At 53.1% G+C, this 20,181-nt stretch overlaps 1 long non-coding RNA gene and 1 other non-coding gene across 2 annotated transcripts; both read left to right on the top strand.

The window, feature by feature from the left end:
• Positions 1–2,620: 2,620 nt before the first annotated feature.
• LOC135319439 (uncharacterized) lies at positions 2,621–4,446 on the top strand. The gene is made up of 3 exons (XR_010378020.1): positions 2,621–2,853; positions 3,551–3,620; positions 4,192–4,446. It is a non-coding gene; the product is annotated as an uncharacterized LOC135319439 (long non-coding RNA).
• A 15,001-nt stretch (positions 4,447–19,447) lies between these two features.
• On the top strand, positions 19,448–19,550 carry LOC116148549 (U6 spliceosomal RNA). Its single transcript, XR_004132078.1, has one exon. It is a non-coding gene; the product is annotated as a U6 spliceosomal RNA (small nuclear RNA).
• The last annotated feature ends 631 nt before the right edge of the window (positions 19,551–20,181 follow it).

Here is a 20,181-nt window from a genome sequence, read left to right as displayed (position 1 = left end):
GATGGGCGGGGCGTCGCGCGGGCGGGGCGGGGCGGGGCGGGCGCGCCCGCAGGTTAGGTTGCGCCGACGTGGGAAGGGGGACGCGCAGCCGGGAGCCGGGCGGGGCCGCCCGGGATTGTGGGAATGTGGCGGACTCGGCCCGCCGACTCGGCGGCGCTCGGCGGCGCTCGGCCCTGTTCGGCCCCGCTGCCCTCGGCGGCCCTCTCGGGCGCTGAGGTCGCAGGACCGAGCTATCCCGGCCCGGTGAGACACGGGGGTACCAGCCCTCAAGGCCTCCCGGGGAGCCCTGGCATTGCCTAACCGGAAACAAACCTTCCTCTCATCCATTCTTGGGACAAACATTAATGGAACGCCTCGTGTATACCAGGCCTGGGCTTAGCATTAATGCAGAGTCTGCTATACGCCAGGCATGGAATGAACATTAATGGCATACCTGCTGTATATCAGGCATGGACCAAGCATTAATGCGGTGCCTGGTATATACCAGGCAGGAGACAAACATTAGTGGAAGGCCTCCTGTAAACTAGGCATGGACCAGGCATTAGTGCAGTGCCTGCTGCATCCCAGGCAGGGAATAAGCATTAATGAAGTGCCTACTGTATACCAAGTACTGCTTGAAGTACTTACGGGAGCACAGCCATGCCCCTTCCCCCTGCGCCGGCAGAGGTGAGTGGTTGCAGCAGCCCTGAAATCTTTTCTCTCCGGCCTCTTACAGAAAAGAGGCAGAGGATGAGGCCTCCACGCACAGGACGTGCTCAGTGCTTGTGTGTCAAGTGTTGGACAAAGGACGGAAGCCTGAATTTCACACACGGGGAAACCGAGGGGCTCTTACGCCCAGTTCCCTGATGATGGCACCTCTCCCAGCCCTGACCTGGCCAGAACCCCGACCCCTGTCCCCACCTGGCCCTGCCCTGATCCATCACACACCTGCCCAGCTGCACCTTGACACACTGTGCTCACCTATCTTGAGATAAGAGGGAGGGGAAGGTCAAAGTCTCTGCTGACTAGCCTCTGCTGATTGGGACTGAGGGAAGGTTGGTTCCCTGAGGCTCTCCTCTCGGGGGTCTCCATGCTCACCCCAGCTGGACTCGTAGTCCTAGGGGTCCCCCCCACAAACAGAAGACAGATCCACTTGAACAAAGAACTGACCACCAGGGGAACAGAACAAAAACATTTCCCCCTGTGGCTTTGGCTCCGACGTCCCCTCCTCGGGGGAAGGCAGTCAGGCCAGGCCTTCCTTGATCACCTTTCCAACATCACCGCCAACCCATCTCCACGCTGCTGGACTCCCCATCGCCCTTTTCATGGCCCGAAGTCACCTTGGTTCTTCTTTTACCCACCTGTGCCCTCCCCACCAGATTGGAGGGCGTCTCTGTCTCAATCACTGCCGCCTCTAGACCCCAGCCTCACACACAGTAGGTGCTCAATTAGCGTCTGTGAAATCACTGAAGGCACCCGGCTCTCCTAGGTGCTCATTCTCCTTCACTGGAGAAAAAAAAGTTGCCCCTTTCTTCCCTTTCCTGCATCTGTTCCCTGTCGCCACTGGCCTCCCCACGCGGGACTTAAACCTCAGGATGGAACCTTCCTTTTCCCGCTTCCTCGGGTGTAGACTGTCAGTGGGTGCCTTAACTTCCCTGGGCCAGTTTCCCCATCTATAAAGCGCGCACAGTTTTGGCTGTTTTTCAGAGGCCCACCGTAAAGAGCCAAGAAGGTCCCTGTAAAGCACACAGTAGAAGCTTGATGTTTGCCGAAATGCTCTAATACTACGGGATGGTGGTAGATAAACTTCAGGATGGCCCCCAGGGAACCCCGTTTCCTGGCCTTCATAGCCTTGTGTAACTCAGCGCCCGGCCTCGGATGTGAGTGGAATTTAGTGATTCAGCTTCTAACAAATAGAACACAGCAGACGCCAAGTCAGAGGACTGGCTGTAAGACGTCTTTGGCTTCGCGCTCGAGCTCCCTCTTGCTCGCTCTGACAGCAAGCTCTTTGCAGACGTCTGGGCTACCCTACCTGCTGGAGAAGCCATGAGGAGAACAGGCCTCCCCCCAAGAGCCACAGTTTATTGCCTGTCAAGTAGACCTTTATAAAGCTCTAAGAATAAGGAGGGAGGGGGTAGTTCAGCAGTGGGGCACATGCCTAGCAGGCACGGCGGGGTCCTGGGTTCAATTCCCAGTACTTCCATTAAAAAAATAAATTAATAAACCTAATTACTCCTTCCACCAAAAGGATATTTTTAAAAGAAGAACAAGAAGTGACCCAGGAGGTGGAACTTGTAAAGTACATCGAAGGTGCTTAATAAGTGCTTAAACCTTAAAAAGGACACTGAAACAGGGGCCTGGCCACGCTGGGACTGTAGTTGAGGGCAGGTAACAAATAAGATGGGAGAAGAGTCAGTGTATTCCTTCATCCCCCGAGTACATGGTGCATCCCATCCGTGACACCCACTCCCGGGGCAGCCCTGGGCCCTGGGAGGAGGAAGTGAGGGGGCTGAATCAGCAGTGGGGGTCTTATTCTCAGCCATTCCTTAAGTGCCCACTAGGTGCCAGAGCTGGGCGGGGAGCAGAAGGCCCCCAGTGGGTAAGCTGGGGTACAGAGCTCCACGGAGAGATAGTGAACTGGCCCCGGAGCCCAGCTGGTGGCTAATTGCTGACTTTGGCTTCTCCACCCAGGGACCCAGAGAGACAAAGTGCACCGAGCTGCACGCCCTGCTGGCTGGAGGGCCCCGCCGTCCTGTCTCCTCCGCCTCCCCGCCTCCTCACCCTTGGAAGTCGACCTCCCATCCCCTGAGGGGTTCGATTTTACGAGGGGGAACAAGGCCATTTCCTGGCCGAGAGCTGTGAACAGGAGCAAAGGTGAGTGGGGCCCAGGCTGGGGACACGCAGGGAGGAGAGGCACCCGAGGCCAGAGTACCAGCCCGGGGTATCGGGGGCAGATTCCACAGCACTCGCGTCCCTACCCTTCCAGGCCTCGGCACTGAAAACCGGGTACTCATCGTGTAAAGCAAATCCCAAGCCATGTGGACGCTCAGCGTCAGAGGAGCCGGAGGGAGGCCCTGCCCTTACTCTGCCTTAATGCCCCATTTGCCGTCACGGACAGTAGTTATTTGTTTTCTTCTCCTTCAATTTTTCAAACACGGTGCACTCAAGGAAGACAGAGGCTGAGGGGCCTGGGTCTGCCTGGGCCATGGTGTTTCAGACCTGACCTGGTCTACCACAGGCATGCAGTTAACGTCAGTTGCCCAGCTCCGTAAATATTAGCCTTTACTCTTTACCGAGACAGACATACAGCTGGCCAACAAGCACGTTAGGGGGAAGCCCGGGAAACCGCAGTGAGACCCCACTCACCAGAACTGGCTAAGATGAAAAAGTCCGAGCATATTAAGTGTTGGTGAAAAGAGGGAGCAACTGAAACTCTCGCCCAGAGAGCTGGTGGGGGTGCAAAACAGGACGGCCTCGGTGGAAGGCAATGTGGGGTGTTCTCAAAAAGTTCTTAAAAACATCCACCTGTCAGGGAATCTAGTCATTCCATTCACAGGTATTTACTCAACAGAAAGGAAAACATACGTCCATACAAAGATTTGCGCACGGATGCTCACAGCAGTCTCATTTTAAGCCAGCAGGTAAGAGTCAAACTATCTGGTTTTTATCCCGCACATATTTCCCCTCCCCAGGCTGTGTGACTTTCAGGAAATGGCCATCCCTCTCTGAGCCTCCATTTCTTCATCTGTTAAAACAGGGATGATGGTAAGAAATTCCAGGTACCAATAAACATATGAAAAAATGCTCTGCACGTAATAGACACCCCAGGACTGTTAGTTTGTATAGATTTTTTAAAAAGCTCAATATCATTAGTCATTAGGGAAATGCAAATCTGAAGCACAGTGAGATACCATTGCATATCCACTACGATGGCTGCCATCAAAAGGACCGGTAAGAACAAGTGTGGGTGAGGATGCGGAGAAATAGACACCCTCACACATGGCTGGGGGGGATGGAAAATGGCGCAGCCATGGTGGAAAACAGTTCAGCGATTCCTCAAAAAGGTAATCATAGAACTACCATTTCACCAACGACTCCACTCCTAGGTATCTATCCAAAAGAACTGAAAACAGGTATCAGACAAAACTTTGCACATGAATGTTTACAGCAACATTATTCATAACTGCAAACCACCCAAATGTCCATCAACAGATGAACAGATACACAAAATGTGGTCCCTCCAAACGGGAATATTACGCAGCCACGAAAAGGAGAGAAGCACTAACACCCGCTCCCACGTGGACGGACCCTGAGAGCACAGTGCTCAGTGAGAGACGCAGACGCAGGACACACAGTGTGTGATTCCATGGATGTGAAACATCCACAACAGGCCAGTCCACGTGGCAGAGAGTGGATTCCTGGTTGTCAGGGGCTAGGGGACGGGGAGCAGGGGTAATGGTAATGAGGATGGGGTTTCTTTCTGGGGTGATGGAATGTTCTGGACTTAGTAGTGACAGCAGTATAGTAAATATGCTAAAACCAATAAATTGTACACTTTAATATTGATGATTTGTGAACTATATTGAAAAATATGTCAATGATTAAAAAAAAATAGCAAAGAATTCCCACATAGCCTGGCACACAGAAGGCATTCAATAAATGCTCAGGATTGTCATTATAATGGGCTGAATGGACACAGAGCCAGTTTTTTCATCAATAAACATTTGTTGAGCACCTACTGCATGTCATGGTTCTGGGTGCTGGAGACACAGCAATGAAAAAGCAGACAAAAATTCCTGCCCTCATGGGGCCAACGTTCTAAGTGGGGATAGACAGATAATATGCAATTATAAATAAATAAAATATATTGGGTATTATATGGGAGAAGTGCTAAAGAGAATGGGGGAAAAGCAGAGTAGGGGGGTTGGGAGGAGAGTGGAATTTTAAATACAGCAATTAGAGAAGGGCCCTCTGAGGAAATGAGCAAGACACCAATATATCTACTGGCAGCAGAGACAGTGCATGCAAAGGCCCTGGGGCAGCACCATGCCTGATGTGTTGGAGGAACAGCCAGGAGGTCTGTGTGTCTGAAGCAGAGTAGGCGAGGGGGAGAGAGGGAGGAGGGGAGGGCAGGGAGGGGATGGGGGCAGGTCATGCAGGGCCCTGTGAGCCTCAGGGAGGACTCAGGCTTTTACCCCTAGGGAGGTGGGAGCCCTGGAGGGCTGTGGGCACAGAAAGGGTGATGCCTGACTCAGGTGCTCACAGGCGCCCTCTGGTGGCTACTTCAGGGAGACCAGACCACTGGGGCTAAGGCTGGGAGCCAGGGCCACAAGGTACAGTGGCTGTGCTGGCCCGGGTTGGTGGTAAGAGGGATGGACCCAGACAGAGAATGTAAGAGTAGTGAGACATGGGCTGCTCAGCAATAGCCCGGACTCTGCGCCCACAATTTCTGGGCTCAAATGCCAGCTCCATGACCCTGAGCTGTGACCTTGAGGTTGTGGTTCAACCTTTCTCCACCTCCTTTTTTGTAAAACAGAGATATCATAGTTACCAAACTCAGAGGGTTTAATGTATGCAAAGTACTTAAAACAAGGCCTAGGACACAATGGAGAGTCCACAGTGGTGTTTGGGGGTCACAAGAATGATCATGACGATTATCATTTACTATTCCAGTGGGGCAGTTGTCAGCTCAAGAACCATTTCACGATCACCTGTCTTCCCTCAACTGGCCTTCTGGGGAAACTTCCAGATCCACCCCCAGGTGGATTCCTGCAGGACAAAGACTGGAGTCTTGTCATCTTTCTGTCCCCAGCTCCCAGCTCAGGACTAGGTATCAGGAAGTTGGCGCTGAAGGAATGAGTGACTCGATTCTTCCAGGCAGAGTCCTGGCTCTCTCACACCCTGGTCCCCCACCCCTGAGTCCCTTTGTCCCAGCTCTGTCTACACAACCTTCCTCCCTAGACTAAGGGCTGCTCAGGGGCCAGAACTAGTCAACTCCTGCTTATCCTTCAAAACCTCAGCTCAAATGCCCCCTTCCCACACAGCCTTCTCCAGCCCCCTCTGGCAGAAACTTCATTCCCCTCCCCCAGGTTCTCTTAGCCTCAGACCCTCCCTCTGCCTCAGCCCTGCGCAGCCAGGCTCCTGAGAATAATATTATCATACTGAAGCCCCCCAGAAACTCCCCTCCTAGCTGTGTCCCTTCCAGATAGACTGAACTTGCTGTCGTCCCTGCAGACACTCCCGAGCTTTTACATAAGCTGTAGCATCTGCCTGGAACACACTCTTCACCCTCTCTTCTTTGCTGGTTTCCAATAGCTCAGTTCACCTCAGTTCACCATGCAGCCTTCCCCACCTCCCCTCTTCACACAGATCCCAATTCCCTGCTCCTGAGCATCCTTAGCCCCTATGGCACAGGGCTAGGAGCATCTGTGCCAACCCTGTCTCCTCCAGACTGGGGGTTTCCCTATAGTCATAACTGGTCAACTTCTATTCATCCCTCAAAGCCCCAACTGAAATGCCACCACCTCTGTACAATCTTTGCCAATCTTCTTTGCCCAATACTTCATTCCTTCCCTGGGGCTTCCTCAGCCTCAGGACCCCACTTCTGCCCCCATAGGGCTAAGAGCATCTGTGTCCAGCTCTGTTGCCTCCAAACTGGGGACTATTCAATAGTCAGGCCTAAGGACCTGGCTTTATCAGGCTCTAAGGGTCTGCCCGGAATGTGGCTGGTCACAGAGAAGCATCAAAGATTATACTAAGCATGAATGAATGCATGAATGAGGTCTTGCATTTTACTGATTCTAGCTCGCACCAAGACCTCAGGCAAATAGTGGAGCCAAGACTTTCTCTTTTTTAAAAAAAGTTATAAACTACTTCTTCCTGTGGGCAGACTGAGTTTCTTATTCCCAAGTTAGGGCAAAACAGCTTGCACCCCGGGCTTCAGGCTCTGGCATTGCACGCCCACTCCCACGCAGCTTCTCCCCACCAGGGTCACCAATCTGAGGCATCAGAAACTCCTGGAACACTGGTTCACAGGGGAGACGCAGCCCTCGCCCCATTGGGTTAGATTCCACAAAGAGCCAGGCCCAGGACGCTGCATTTTTAACAAGCCCAAATTATCCCAGACTTGCCTGGGGAGCCCCTTCAAGCTGGCTCCTGTGTCCTATTGACAGAGGCCCCCCATCACCCTTCTGTGAGCACTGCCCCACTTTCTGGTATAAAAAGATGCTTCAGATGCATCCTTGATTCTCCATCCTCCAGCCAGGGAATTGGCTGTTTCTCCAGTGAGCCCCAGGTCTGTTTTAAAACATACCCAGGATTTATTTTCATCAGGCTGGCTAAGACACACAGGCATGGAAATGCCTGTCACAAAGGGGGAAGCTGACCCTCACAGATCCCTAGAAACAGGGACATGGACGCCCTGCAGGGCCCCACAGGGCAGCACCGGGGCTGATCAGGAGGCAGGGATGGGGAAACATGGACAAGAGCCTTCGTTACGATTTCACGGGGTGGAAGGGGTGAGGCAGGGCAGGCGCGCTGTGCAGATTTAAGCTGCATCAGATAACTTCAGCAGAGCCTGGAGCCTCGGGACTGGCCCCACCTGCCTGGCACCTGGGCCTGGGGTGGTTAGGGAAGGGGGACAGTGGCTCTGAGTATGAGAGTCCCACAAAGGAGAGAGTTGGGGGTATGAACTTTGAATTGATTGGTTTTCATAAGATACACTCATGGGCAAGTTGTTTGCTGTCTCTAGGAATTAGCTGTCTTGGGAGGGGCCATCTCTCCAGAGTCCACAAGGCCCCAAGATGTCCAAATATTGGTGGCACTTAGAAGCCAACAGCTGGGTACTCAAGGTGCTCACCTGGGGTGTCCCTGTCTCGAGATCGTCGTGGCAGATAGAGCTGAGACATAGACAAATGGAAATAGATAAATGTATACATGGCAGATCTTCATTACCCAAGGATTCTGTACTGGAAAATTCTACTTACTAACATCTATTTGTACCGCCCAGATCAATCCGCATGGCATTTCTAGTCATCTGCAGACTGAGTGGTGAAACGCTGAAGTCACCCAGCGCATTCACTCCAGGTGCAACCAGGTGAGGCCCTGCCTTCCTTCAGCTCGGACTGTAAACCAGTGTCCTTTTCACAGTCTTTTGAGTGCCATGTTCTTTGCACTTTTGGTTTTTTGGTGGCTGATTCTGTATCTAAAATGCCCCCCAAGCACAGAGCTGAGGGACTGTCAAGTGTCCCAAGCATGGGACGGCCGCGATGTGCCTCACGGAGAAAGTACGGTGTTAGGTGAGCTTCGTTCAGGCAAGAGTTACAGCCCTGTGGGCTGCAAGCTCGCTGTGAACGAATCCACAACTTTTATTAAATACAGTGTCTTTACAGAAATCACATCACACAAGGTTATGTGTTGATCGGTGGACAAAAATGTCATGGGCAGAGGCTCTCAGGAACCTGCCCCTGTGTATCTCCAGGAGCGGCTGTCTGGTGTTCACTAATCCATTGTTCGAGGCGACTTTATAGCACAGAACCGCCGTGAACAACAAGAGGAGACGACGTACATCCTGTCTCACTCTAGATCGAAACACAGAACAATTGTTTTTTGACTTTTTTTCATTGAACTATCGTCAGTTTACAGTGTGATGTTAACTTCTGGTGCACAGCACGGCGATTCAGCTCTACATGGACACGTGTGTTCCTTTTCATACTCCTTTCCATTCTGGGTTACTGCAGGGTAGCGGCTGCAGCTCCGTGTGCTGCACAGGGGGGCCTTGCTGTTTATCTGTTTTGTGTATAGCAGTGTGTGTCTGCAAGTCCCGGACTCCTGATTTACGCCTCCACCGCACTCTTTCCCCCTCCCCCTGGCAACCACGACTTTGTTTTCTATGTCTGTGAGTCTGCTCCTGTCCAAAACAATTGTGAAATCTGCTTCTCCCACAGTCCACATTAAAATCAAAACTGCCCTTTCGGGACACTCATATCTCATCACAGAGCAATCAACGCCGCCAGGCATGCCTCAAGGAAATGTCCCTGCCCCTAACTTCAGAGAAGGAAACCGAGGCTGAGGGGGTGGCCTGGGCCCAGGCCAGCGTCCTGCCCCAGCCAGCCTGGTGGCACTCGGAACTCCTGAACTGTGTGGCTGCAGAGGCTTTCGGTTCTGAGTTTTATTGGAAACTTCCTGTGTCCTTTGCCTTATGAGCCCTTATCTGTGCCCAGCAGTAAAGCCCGGCAAGGCTCCCGGCTGGCAGGTGGGGGGTAGACGGCCGCGCGCACGGGGACAGGGCCGGCCAGCCGTGCCGCGGCCGAGGGGCAGCTCGCGAGGCCTGGGCGCCGCCTTCCAGCCGGGCGCCGTCCTCCAGTCTCGGCGCCTGAGCCCGTTTACGCAGCAGACGCTACGGTGTTCCGATTCCTCCTCTTAGAGCAAAGCCCAGAAGGGGTCCCAGGAGAGTGGGCACGAGGCAGCCCCGGCGGGACTCACCAGGTTTAGCAAGTAAAAACCCAGGTCATGCAATCAAGCGGGAATTTCAGATAAATAACAAATAGTGTTGAGGAAGAAGGCGGTCCTATGCGCCGGTACCTCAGCGTCCTGTGTTACTGGGAGCCTGAGTCCAGGCAAAGTCCGTGTCCCCCACCACGCCCGGCTCCCCCAGCCCTCCCTGCGTGGGACCGTGGTGTCTGTGTCCAGCTCTGCTTTCCCCACACAACCAGGTTGCTTTCTTTTTTTTTTTTTTCACATTTTTACTTAATTTTTTTTAGTTGTTGTAGATAAAACACACATGACATAAAATTCACCATCTGAACCACTTGTGAGAGCACAGCTCAGCGGCGTTAAGCACACTCACACTGTTGTGCCGCCATCCCCACCACCGTCTCCAGAGCTTCCTCATCTTCCCAAACTGAAACTCTGTCCCCGTGAAACACTGACTCCCGCTCCCATCCCCCAGCCCCGGCCCCATCGTCTACATACTGTCTCTGTGGATGTGACTCCTCTGAGGACCTTGTGTGAATGGAATCAGACCGTATCTGTCCTTCTGTGTCTGGTTCTCTCACTGAGCAGCACGTCCTCAGGGTCCATCCACGGTGCAGTAGATGTCAGAATCTCCTTCCTTTTTAAGCCTGAGTAGTATTCTGTTGTATGGCTGGACCACATTTTGTTTATCCATCATCTGTCGGAGTGTTTCCGCCTTTTGGCTGTCGTGGATCACGCTGTTGTGAACACAAGTGTACAAATACCCATTTGACTCCCTGCGTTCAGTTATCCTGGGGGTGAACCTCGGAGTGGAATTGCTGGGTCACACAGTGATTCTCTGTTTACCCTTTTGAGGAAACGCCACACTGTTTTCCGCTGCAGCTGCACCATTTTCCATGCCCACCAGCGGAGCACAGGTTTTGATTTCTCCACATCCTCGCCAACACTTGTTACTTTCTGAGGTTTTTTTACCTTTGTAGACATCTCAGTGGGGCGTGAAGTGGTATCTCCCTGTGGTTTTGATTTGCATTTCTTTGACAACTGATGATGATCTTAGACACATTTTCATGCACAACTTGGTTACTGTGTATCTTTGGAGAAAAATCTCCTCAAGTCCTTTGCCCCTGTCTTAATTGGGTTAACCTGGCTGCTCTTGAACTTCACATAAGTGCAGACGGGCTGCTAGCTCTCTGCGCCTGGCCTCCTCCCACGCCCATCGTGCCTGCAAGGCGTGTCACAGTCGTGACAGTAGCAGCTGGCTGTTCTCCATGCTCAGGCCCCAGCACAGGTGAGCTCGCCTGCAGTCAGCAGGCCTCAGGGTCTGGGTTCCTGGTCTGGGTCCTTCCCAGACTATAGTCTTAATCGTTGCTTTTGTCCACCTGTACGTCAAGAAGTCAATTTAGGAGGTCATGACCCACATTTTTATTTTCAATGATATAGAAGAGGAAATATCATAATGTGTCATGCTTGGCAAGGGGAACTTAGTTTGTGCAACTTTTATTGGGGTGAGGTATGGATTTAACTTCGTGTCCTGAGCATGTGTGCGTAAATATTTTAAACTGATTTTTCTTTATGAATTCATTTACTTCTACTGGGTGGAGATGTCATGGTCAAAAAAAGTTAGAACACCTCCCCCCCACACCCCCACTTATATACTGCGTCTTATTTCATAATATTTTTCTGGGGTTTTTTTTGGAAAGTTTAATTTTTTACTATTATTTTTTAATGGAGATAGTGGGGATTGAACCCAGGACCATCACACATGCTAAGCACTCACTGTACCATTGAGCTATACCCTCCCCCATTATTTCATAATTTAAATATTAGTATGTGTGAGGGGTTGAGTCACTAGAATGGTGATTCCCAGCTGGGGGTAATTTTGCCCGACCAAGGGACTGTCAGCAATGCTGGTAACATTTCTGGTTGTTACGACTGGGGGTGATTCCTGAGGACGCTGGGTGATGTCGGGGGACATTGGGAGTTGTCACACTGTGGGGGGCTTCTGGCATCGACTGAGTGGGACCAGGGGTGCCACTCAGGACCCACCCCCCTCAAGGATGATCTGGCCCCAAATATCATAGAGAGGGAGGGACCCTGTGTTAATTATTGGGGGAAGGAATAAATCCGATCCCTGCCCACACCACACAGCGGAATAAATCCCGACGCTGCGACGGTGTAAGCGAGGGCGCCCCCCAGCGTCTGTGAGGCACCTCCCCTCCCTCCCACTCAGCTGTGTATTGAAATGTGCGCCACATCCCAGAACTTCAGTGGGTCATTGGGTCGTGGAGCACACAGTCTCCTGGGGGGTCCATAGAATCCCCTAACCCGAGGGGTCTCTCTCAGGGCAGTTCTGCCCCACCAGAGGAACCGGGCCGTGTCCGGGGACATCTGTGGTTGTCACGTCTGGGGGGCTTCTGGCATCGAGTGGCTGGGCCAGGGAGGGGGCGCCACACCTCACAGTGCCCAGGACAGCCCCGCAGAGGATGACCGGCACCAATGTCCAGGCGCAGACTGGACTAGACCGGTGTGCAGCACGGTGTCCAGCCCAGAGCCTGGCCGGTGGCGGGCGCGCTCCCCAAGACAGTGCAAGAGGAGGGATGCCAGCTCCGTGCTGGGTCTCGGCGCGGGGCGCCGGCTCCGGGGACACGCTGCCCCCTTGTGGACGGTCGTGGAACCGCGGCCTCGGCGCTCGTGTTGGGGGCGGAGCCCACGGTGCCCTCCTGGCCTGACCTCGGGGAGGGTCGCCACGCGGCGCTGCCCACCAGCACTTTCTGCCAGAATGGCAGCATTCCAGCTCGGTGCTGTCCAGCATGCTAGCCGCTTGTGGCCGCTGAGCCCCTGCGATGTGACCAGGGCATCCGAGGTTAGGCATCTTCCAGTTCATTTCATTACATCAATTTCAGGGTAAACGTGTAGAACCGTGCATGGTTAGTGGCTCCCACAGCTCTAGTCCACAGTCCCTCCCGCTCGGCGCCCTGGACATTCAAGCCGTCCTGTGCCTGGATGTGAGCAGCATTCCTGGCTGGGGGTGGGGCCGGAGAGTTTGCATGTCTACCAAGCTCCCAGGTGATGCTGCCGCCCTGGTCTGGGGACCCATTTGAGACCTACTGCCCTCCTCCAGGGTCCCCCCAGCCCCGCTGACGTGGGGCCAGGTCATCCTGGGGGGCGGGGGGCCGGGCCCGGTGGTGTGTGAAGCAGCTTCCCGGCCTCCACCCACTGGAAGCCAGGAGCCCCGAGGCATGATGACCACAGATGTCCCCTGGCATCATCCACTGTCCCCTGGGGACAGAACCACCCCAGGCTGAAAACCACTGCTCTAGGACGTTCAAAGCCACGCTCTGCACAGAACGGCCTGCCGTGGTGAAAGAGGATGGGCACCTTCTAAGTCTTCCCTGTCCAGGGTGGTGGCGGCAGTGGCGAATGGACCCCAGAGATGTGGCCTGTGCAACAGAGGAGCCCAATTTTTAAATTTCCTTTCATTTTGACTGATTTACATTTAATGCAGGTGGGCGTGGGCGCTCTGTGGGGACCCAGGTGGACAGTCCAGTTGGCAGAGCAAACAGCCACTCATCCTTGGGCAGGAGGGACCCCACGTGTGTGTGTCTGTAGGTGTTGTGTGTCTCCGCGGCGGTGGATGTGTTTGCATTTATGAGCATTTTTTTTAAATTATTATAAATTAAGCGCTTACTGACAGCGGACCTTGTTCTGAGCACTTTGCTCCTATCGACTCAAGTCTTTGCCTCGGTAGCGTATACAGGCAGGCACTGACATTATGCTCGTTTAATAGAAGGAACTGAGGCTCAGAGAGGACAGCTGCCCAAGTGCTCTTTTTAATTTTTTTTAAATTTTAAACTAAAAAAATTTTTTTACCAAGTGCTCTTACTCTGAGCTAACGGCCAGCTAGGACACCTGCATGCCTGATTTCATTCCATCCTCACAGCTTTCTGGAGCTGTTAGGATTCCTGTTTGCAGATGAGGAAACGGAGATGCAGACAGAGGACATGCCCTAGTCCCAGTCACTCAGCAAGTAGAAGGCCAGAGTGAGGGTTGGAACCCACTTCTGTCTATTCACTGGGAGGCTACACTGCCTCCCAAGACTGACTTGGGGTGAGATCCAGGCGAGGCTGAGAACCATCCAGACTGGAGTTCGTATCTTGTCTCTGTCGACTCCGGGCTCTGTGACCTCAGGAGTGTGTCTTGCCCTCTCTGAGCCTCTGGGTCAACTATACCCACTTCTTCCTGGGACTGTTCTGGGGACTCAATTCCTTGACTTACTCCCTTGTCTGCGCGGGGCACATGACGGGACACCGCAGCCCGAGTGCCTGGAACAACCGCCATGCACTTCCTCACGGTCCGGGAGGCGGAGCCGAGCCCAAGGCCGCGGTCAGGGTCCCGCAGGCCCTCTCCCCGGCGGGGACGGCGGGACACTCACCCACCGAGGGCCCCACCCTCATGACCCCACCGAACCCGAGTCCCCCCCCCCCCGAAGGCCCCCGAGCCGGGCCAGGGCTCAGCGCGGCCCCCGCCGGGACGGACACCTCTTTTCCCGCGGCGTCGACGCGAAACTCTGCAAGTGTGGCCCGCGCAGCGGCGCAGCGGCGCGGCGGGAACACGGGCTGGGGGGGGGGGGGTCGGGGTTCAAATCCTGGCTCTCCCACTCACCGGCTGGGGCCGTTTCTCAGACCCTCGGGGGCGCTGGGCCTCTGTTTCCTCAGCTGTAAAGTGGGAGTGATCACCGGGCCCCCCTCGGGGACAGCTCTGGCGATAGGAGGTCTTGGCCGACCCTGGCCTCTCACAGCGAAGGGGACACTGACTGGTTAGGGGGAGGGGGAGGGGCAGGGGCACCAGGGCGCGAGGACAGCGGTGCGGGCCCCACGGGCTTGGCACTTGGCCCTCACCTGCTACACAGGATGGGAATGCAGAGGCCCGGAGAGGGACAGACAATGGTCCAGGGCCACACAGTCCTCGGGCTGCAGAGCTGCCGCAGGCACTTGGCCCTTAGGCACCTCGAGAGAGGCAGCAGGGGCCTCTGGAGGGCAGGCCAGGTGGGCAGCCACACATCCTTGCTCCCCCACAGTCCCCAAATGTCCCCAGGTGTCCCCAGAGACATGCTTGCTGGAGATGGCCTCCTGATCATCATACCTAATTATCGCACAGCCCAGGGACATGCTGGGAACACCTTTTAAAGGTCTTTAAACACCCCAACAGTGGCTCCCAGCCCTGCCAACGCCAGGCTCCCAAGGGTGCTACCAGAGCGCACTGACAAAAACAAAACATGTTCATTGTCAGGCTCGGGGTGGGGGGTGACAAGGTCTAGAGGCCCGAGTTCCCAGCCCCTGCTGGGCTGGGTGACCTCTTGCCGGGCCACACCCTCCCTGAGCCCCGACTGTCCCCATCTGCAAAATGGGTCACCAGCAAATAAATGAAGGTGTGGAGAAGGCTGAGAACGGCTCCCAGCACATCGGAGACCTGTGCCACGTGCAGCATCATTTCCCCCGTTTGTTTGTTTTCCTCTCCCAGGGTTTCCGAGGTGTAGACAGAACAGGCTCCCTGCTGGCCTGGACTCGGGCGAGATGAGCGAGGTACTGACGTCGGGTTCAAAAATTGCAAGCACTTGTAACAGTCCTGGCAAGGATGTGGGGAGATCGGAAACCTCCTACATGGCTGCTGGGGATGGAAAACAGCAGTCGCCGTGGAAAACAGTTTGGTGGTTCCTTCAAAAGTTCAACGTGGTGTTTCCATCTGACACAGCAATTCCACTCCCAGGTACCAACCCAGGAGAAATGAAAATGGGTGTCTCCACAAAAACCTGTACATGACTATTCACAGACACACAGGAGCCAAAAAGTAGCAACACCCCAGATGTTCATCAGTGAATGAACGCATGAACAAAATGTGGTCCCTCCACACCGGAACATCACTCAGCTGTGACCAGGAGAGCAGCCCTGACACCCGCCACCACGGGGATGGACCCTGAGAGCACGGTGCTCAGGGAGAGCAGCAGACACAGAAGGACACAGTGTGTGAGTCCACGGATGTGAGACGTCCAGAACAGGCCAGTCCGCAGACAGAGGGCTCCTGATTGTCAGGGGCTGGGGAGGGGGGGGTGACTACTCATGGGGACAGGGCTTATTTAAGAGATGTTGCATGAAGTAAGCCAGACACAGAAGGACAAATACTCTGAGTCCACTCACAGGAGAACCTAGAGGAGTCACATCCAGAGACAGAAAGTAGGCGGTGGGGCCAGGGGCTGGGGGAGGGGCTGGGGAGTGCGTGGGGACAGAGTTTCAGTTTGGGAAGACGAGACAGTTCTGGAGACGGGGGGTGGGGGTGGTTGCACAGCAGTGTGAATGGGCTTACTGCCGCTGAATCGTGTACTTAAAATTGGTTAAGACAGTGAACTCTGGTTTATCTATTTCTCTGTTGATGGAGAGTTGCTTCTATTCCTGGGTACTGTGAATAATACTCTTATGAACATTGGTGTAAAAATATCTGTTTAAATCCTTGCTTTTTAAATTCTTTTGAGTCTAGACCGAGGAGTGGCATACGCTGAGTCTATGTTCAACTTTTTGAGGAACCTCCAGGCTATTTCCCACCGCGGCTGCACCATTTTGCTTTCCCACCAATCATGCACGAGGCTTCCAAGTCCTTCACATCCTCACCAGGATGTGTAATTTTCCATCTTCTGACAATAACCATCCTTATGAGTGTGAGGTGGTGTCTCATGGCGGTTTCGATTTACATGTCCCTGATGGTCGGTGATGTTGAGCATCTTTTTCTGTGTTTTTTGACCATTTGTGTGTCATCTTCGGAGAAGCGTCTGTTCAAACCCTCTGTCTGCACTTCACTAGGCGGTGTGTTTTGCTTTGCTGTTGCGCCAGCGGCGTTCTTTACCTGTTCTGGATCACGGAACCTTATCAGATACAGAGTCTGCGAGGATTCCCCCCACTCCACGAGCTCTTCCCATTCTCTGGGTGGTGGTCTTCAATGCACGAAAGGTGTTCATTTCAGCGCAGAGGGTGCAGCTCAGTGGTAAACACGTGCTTAGCACGCACGAGGTCCTAGTTTCTATCCCCAGTCCCTCCATTTAAAAAAATGAAAAAATAAATAAACCTAATTACCTTCCCCCAAAATTAAAAAAAAATTGATTCATTTCGATGAAGTGCAGTAAATCTATTCTGTTCCCCCTTGACTTTTCTGTGGGCATTTCGCAGGGTTCTCAAAGCCAGCATGTCCAAAAGTGAACTCAGAAGCCACCCCCAGCGCTGTCTCCCAGAGCAGCTCACTCCCACGACGGGCCCGCCAGCCCCATCCATGCCAACACCCACCCTGCCGAGTCTTGCTCAAGTCCAGCCCCCACCCCACCTCCGCCCACCCAACTCCCCTCTGCTCCCCTAATCTTCCTCCTCCAGGACCAACGTCTTCACTGTGCACAGTGCCCAGGGTCCATGATGCTTTTAGGGGCCCACTGTTTTAATTTCCTTTAAAATGGGAAGAAAACAATGAATCCAATAATCACGAATATATCATCATGCATCCAGCATGCAGGGTACCTGTCTGCATACCAACACCACGTAAAACAGAAATTTCACCATTTTCATACAGGAAGAGACCCACCGGGTCCCAAGGCTGCCCTGTTTCCTGCTCTCCTGGAAACAGCCAGACAGAGGTTTCAAGAGCCATACCAGATGGTGATGCCCTCTCGCGATACTCAAAAGCCTTGCGTGGCCCCAGCACCCTCCAAATGAATGCAGATCCCAGGGCCCTGGGTGATCTGCCCTTGGGGACCACCCTCCCCGCCAGCCCCCTCCGTGCTCCCCAGTCTCAGCAGTTGTGCTCCCCTCTCCTGGCCTCTGCACGAGCTGTCTTCTCCAATCGGACCAGTGGTCACCCCGGTAACCCCCACATCCTTCATTTGGGGGGAAACTCAGCCCCTGCCAAGGTCAGTTCCACTGTTATAAATCTTCCTAGAAAAACTCCAGAACCTCTTCCCTCCGTTTGCTATTTGGCTCTCATCAGAGGAGCCAGGTCCCCCACTCTCAGCACTGCTAACATTAGGGGACAGTCCTCTGTGGGGATGTCTCGGGCCCTGGGAGGGTGTGGAGCAGCCTCCCCAGCCCCCACCCACTCGATGCCAGGAGCCTTTCCAGTGTGACAACCACAGATGTCACCCGATGTTGCCAAATGTCCCCTGGAGGCAGAAATCACCCCTCGTTGGGAACAGCCGCATCAGAGTGGCCACCAGGTACGCACCTGCCTCCTCTGCCAGGAGCCATCCTGCTGTCCCCTCCTGGTGCCAGGGCTCGGCACATGTGACGTGCACCGCAGACAGCCCTGCTCATTCACCTCCCAGGGGCACTGCTGCGTCCGGCTGCCAGAGCAGAACGCAGCGGAGCTGTGCTGCGGACTGAATTATGTCCCCCCAAATTCCTGTGTGGAAGCTGTGACCCCCGAATGTGATTGCGCTTGGAGATGGAACCTTTAGGAGGTAATTCCAGTTAAATGAGGTTATAAGAACAGAGCCCTAATCCAACAGGATCGGTGTCCTTGCAAGAAGAGGAGGAGAAACATGCCATCTGCAGCAACACCGATGGGCCTAGAGACGGTCCCACCAAGTGAAGTAAGTCAGATAAAGACAAGTATCATATGATATCACTGTATGTGGGACCTAAAAATAATGGTACGAATGAACGCATTGACAAAACAGAGACTCACAGAGGGGAGGGTATAGCTCAAGTGGCAGAGCGCTGGGTTCAATCCCCAGTAGCTCCTCTAAAAATAAATAAACCTAATTACCCCTGCAAAAAAAAAAAGCACTAAGAAAAAAAGAGAGAGAGAGACTCACAGCCATAGAAAACAAACTTGTCATTACTAAAGGCGGAAGGGGTGGGGAGGGATAAAGGAGGAGTTTGGGATTAACAGGTACAAACTCTGCGTATCAGATGGCCGGGGGAGGGTACAGCTCAGTGGCAGAGACTGTGCCTAGCAAGCGTAAGGCCCTGGACTCAATCCATAGAACCGCCATAAAAATTAATAACTAAATATATAAATAAACCTAATTACTCCCCCCAAAAACAACAACAACAACCAAAAAAGAATTTCAAAAACGAAAGTTTAAACAACACAGAAAACTACATTTAATAACTTGCAATAACCTATAATAAAAAATATGGAAAAGAATATATGTGTATAACTGAATCACTATGCTGTACACCAAAAATGAACACAACAGTGTAAATCAACTCAACTTCGATTAAAAAAAAAAGTGGGAGAGAGAGAGGTGAGTCCTCATGTGTACACGGAGGAAGGGCCAAGTGAGACACAGGGAGAAGGTGGCCGTCTGCGGGCCAGGAAAAGGGCCCTCACCAGCAGCCAAACTGCCCGGGACCTTGATCTGGGGCTTTCCAGCCTCTGGAACTGCAAAGAATAAATGTGTGTTGTTTACTAACCTCCTGGGCTGTGGTGTCTCGTTACAGCCCACCTGTTGAAGCTGCATCCTGACTTGCCTGAGCGGCCTAATCCCGAGAAAGAGGATTTTCGTGTTGACCAAGACTTACTGAGCACCTGCTGTGTGACCAGCTCTGTGCAGGGAGTTAAAGATGCTAAACCCCTGCCTCGTGGAGCTGAGGCTGTGGTGCAGACAACAGGCACAGAAGTGAAAACGTAAAGGCAGAGATGTTGCTGTAAAGAAAAACAGAGAAGTGTGAGTGAAGGGAGGTCAGGTTCTTCTAGGAAAGTCCAAGGTGGCCTGTTTGAGGGCGACGCTGAGCTGAGACCTGGAGGAAGTGCCTCTGAGGCAGAGAGAACAGTGCGCACAAAGGCCCTGGGGCAGGGCCATGCCTGGCACGTTGCAGGAACATCAAGGATGTCCACGTGGAGCAGAGTGAATGAGGGAGAGAGAGGAGGTGAGGGCAGGGCAGGGGTGAGGCAGGTCCTGAACGGCCTCGTGGGTCCCCAGGGGACTTTGGGTATCACTGAAAATGCATCGGGGAGCTCACTTCAGCAATGTGTGTACTAAGATTAGAACAACACGGAGAAGGCTAGCATGGCCCCGATGCAAGGATGACACGCAGATTCGTGATGTGTTCCATGTTTTTAAAACCTTAAGCTCAAAATTATAGATTTCTTTATTTTTCATTCACAGGGAATTGAAATACGTGGTACAATGAAGTGGACAGGATAAATATTCCAGTTAGTTTTCTGCCTTTGAAAATTTTACAATAAAACCATTTCATTTTGTAAAAAAAATTATATATATATAGTAAAATGCATCAGGAAACCCAGGGACAGTCTTGAACAGGAAGGACATGACCTCATTTCTGTTTTCAAAACTCTCCCTCTGAGCCAGGTTCACCCTGCTGAAGAAGGGAATTGTTAAAATATGGAAGGAGGGAAGGAATAAATCCTGGAGTGATGGAATGGAATTGGAGGGATCAGTGTGAACTCGCAGTTCCTAACCTGGATGGATGGATGGATGGAAAGATAGACAGACAGACAGATGACAGCTTTCAATGTAAATACATGAATCTGTCTGTGTGTGTATTTTCCAGCTCTGCTCACTGGAAGGGCCTGAGAGCAGCAAAGTCCCACTAGTCTGAGCACACCCAGCACCCAGATTTTGGTTTCTAAATACCATTCTCCATCAGCAGGAACCAAGCTCTGCCGAGAGGTGACTGATGCCAAGCGTGGAGCAGGGAAGGGACAAGGCGAGCTTGGAACATCTTGCAG

The sequence above is a fragment of the Camelus dromedarius genome, chromosome 27 (genome assembly GCF_036321535.1).
Source record: "Camelus dromedarius isolate mCamDro1 chromosome 27, mCamDro1.pat, whole genome shotgun sequence".
Taxonomy (NCBI): domain Eukaryota; kingdom Metazoa; phylum Chordata; class Mammalia; order Artiodactyla; family Camelidae; genus Camelus; species Camelus dromedarius.
Note: the sequence above shows the minus strand (reverse complement) of the source record. Positions and strands in the feature narration are given on the sequence as shown.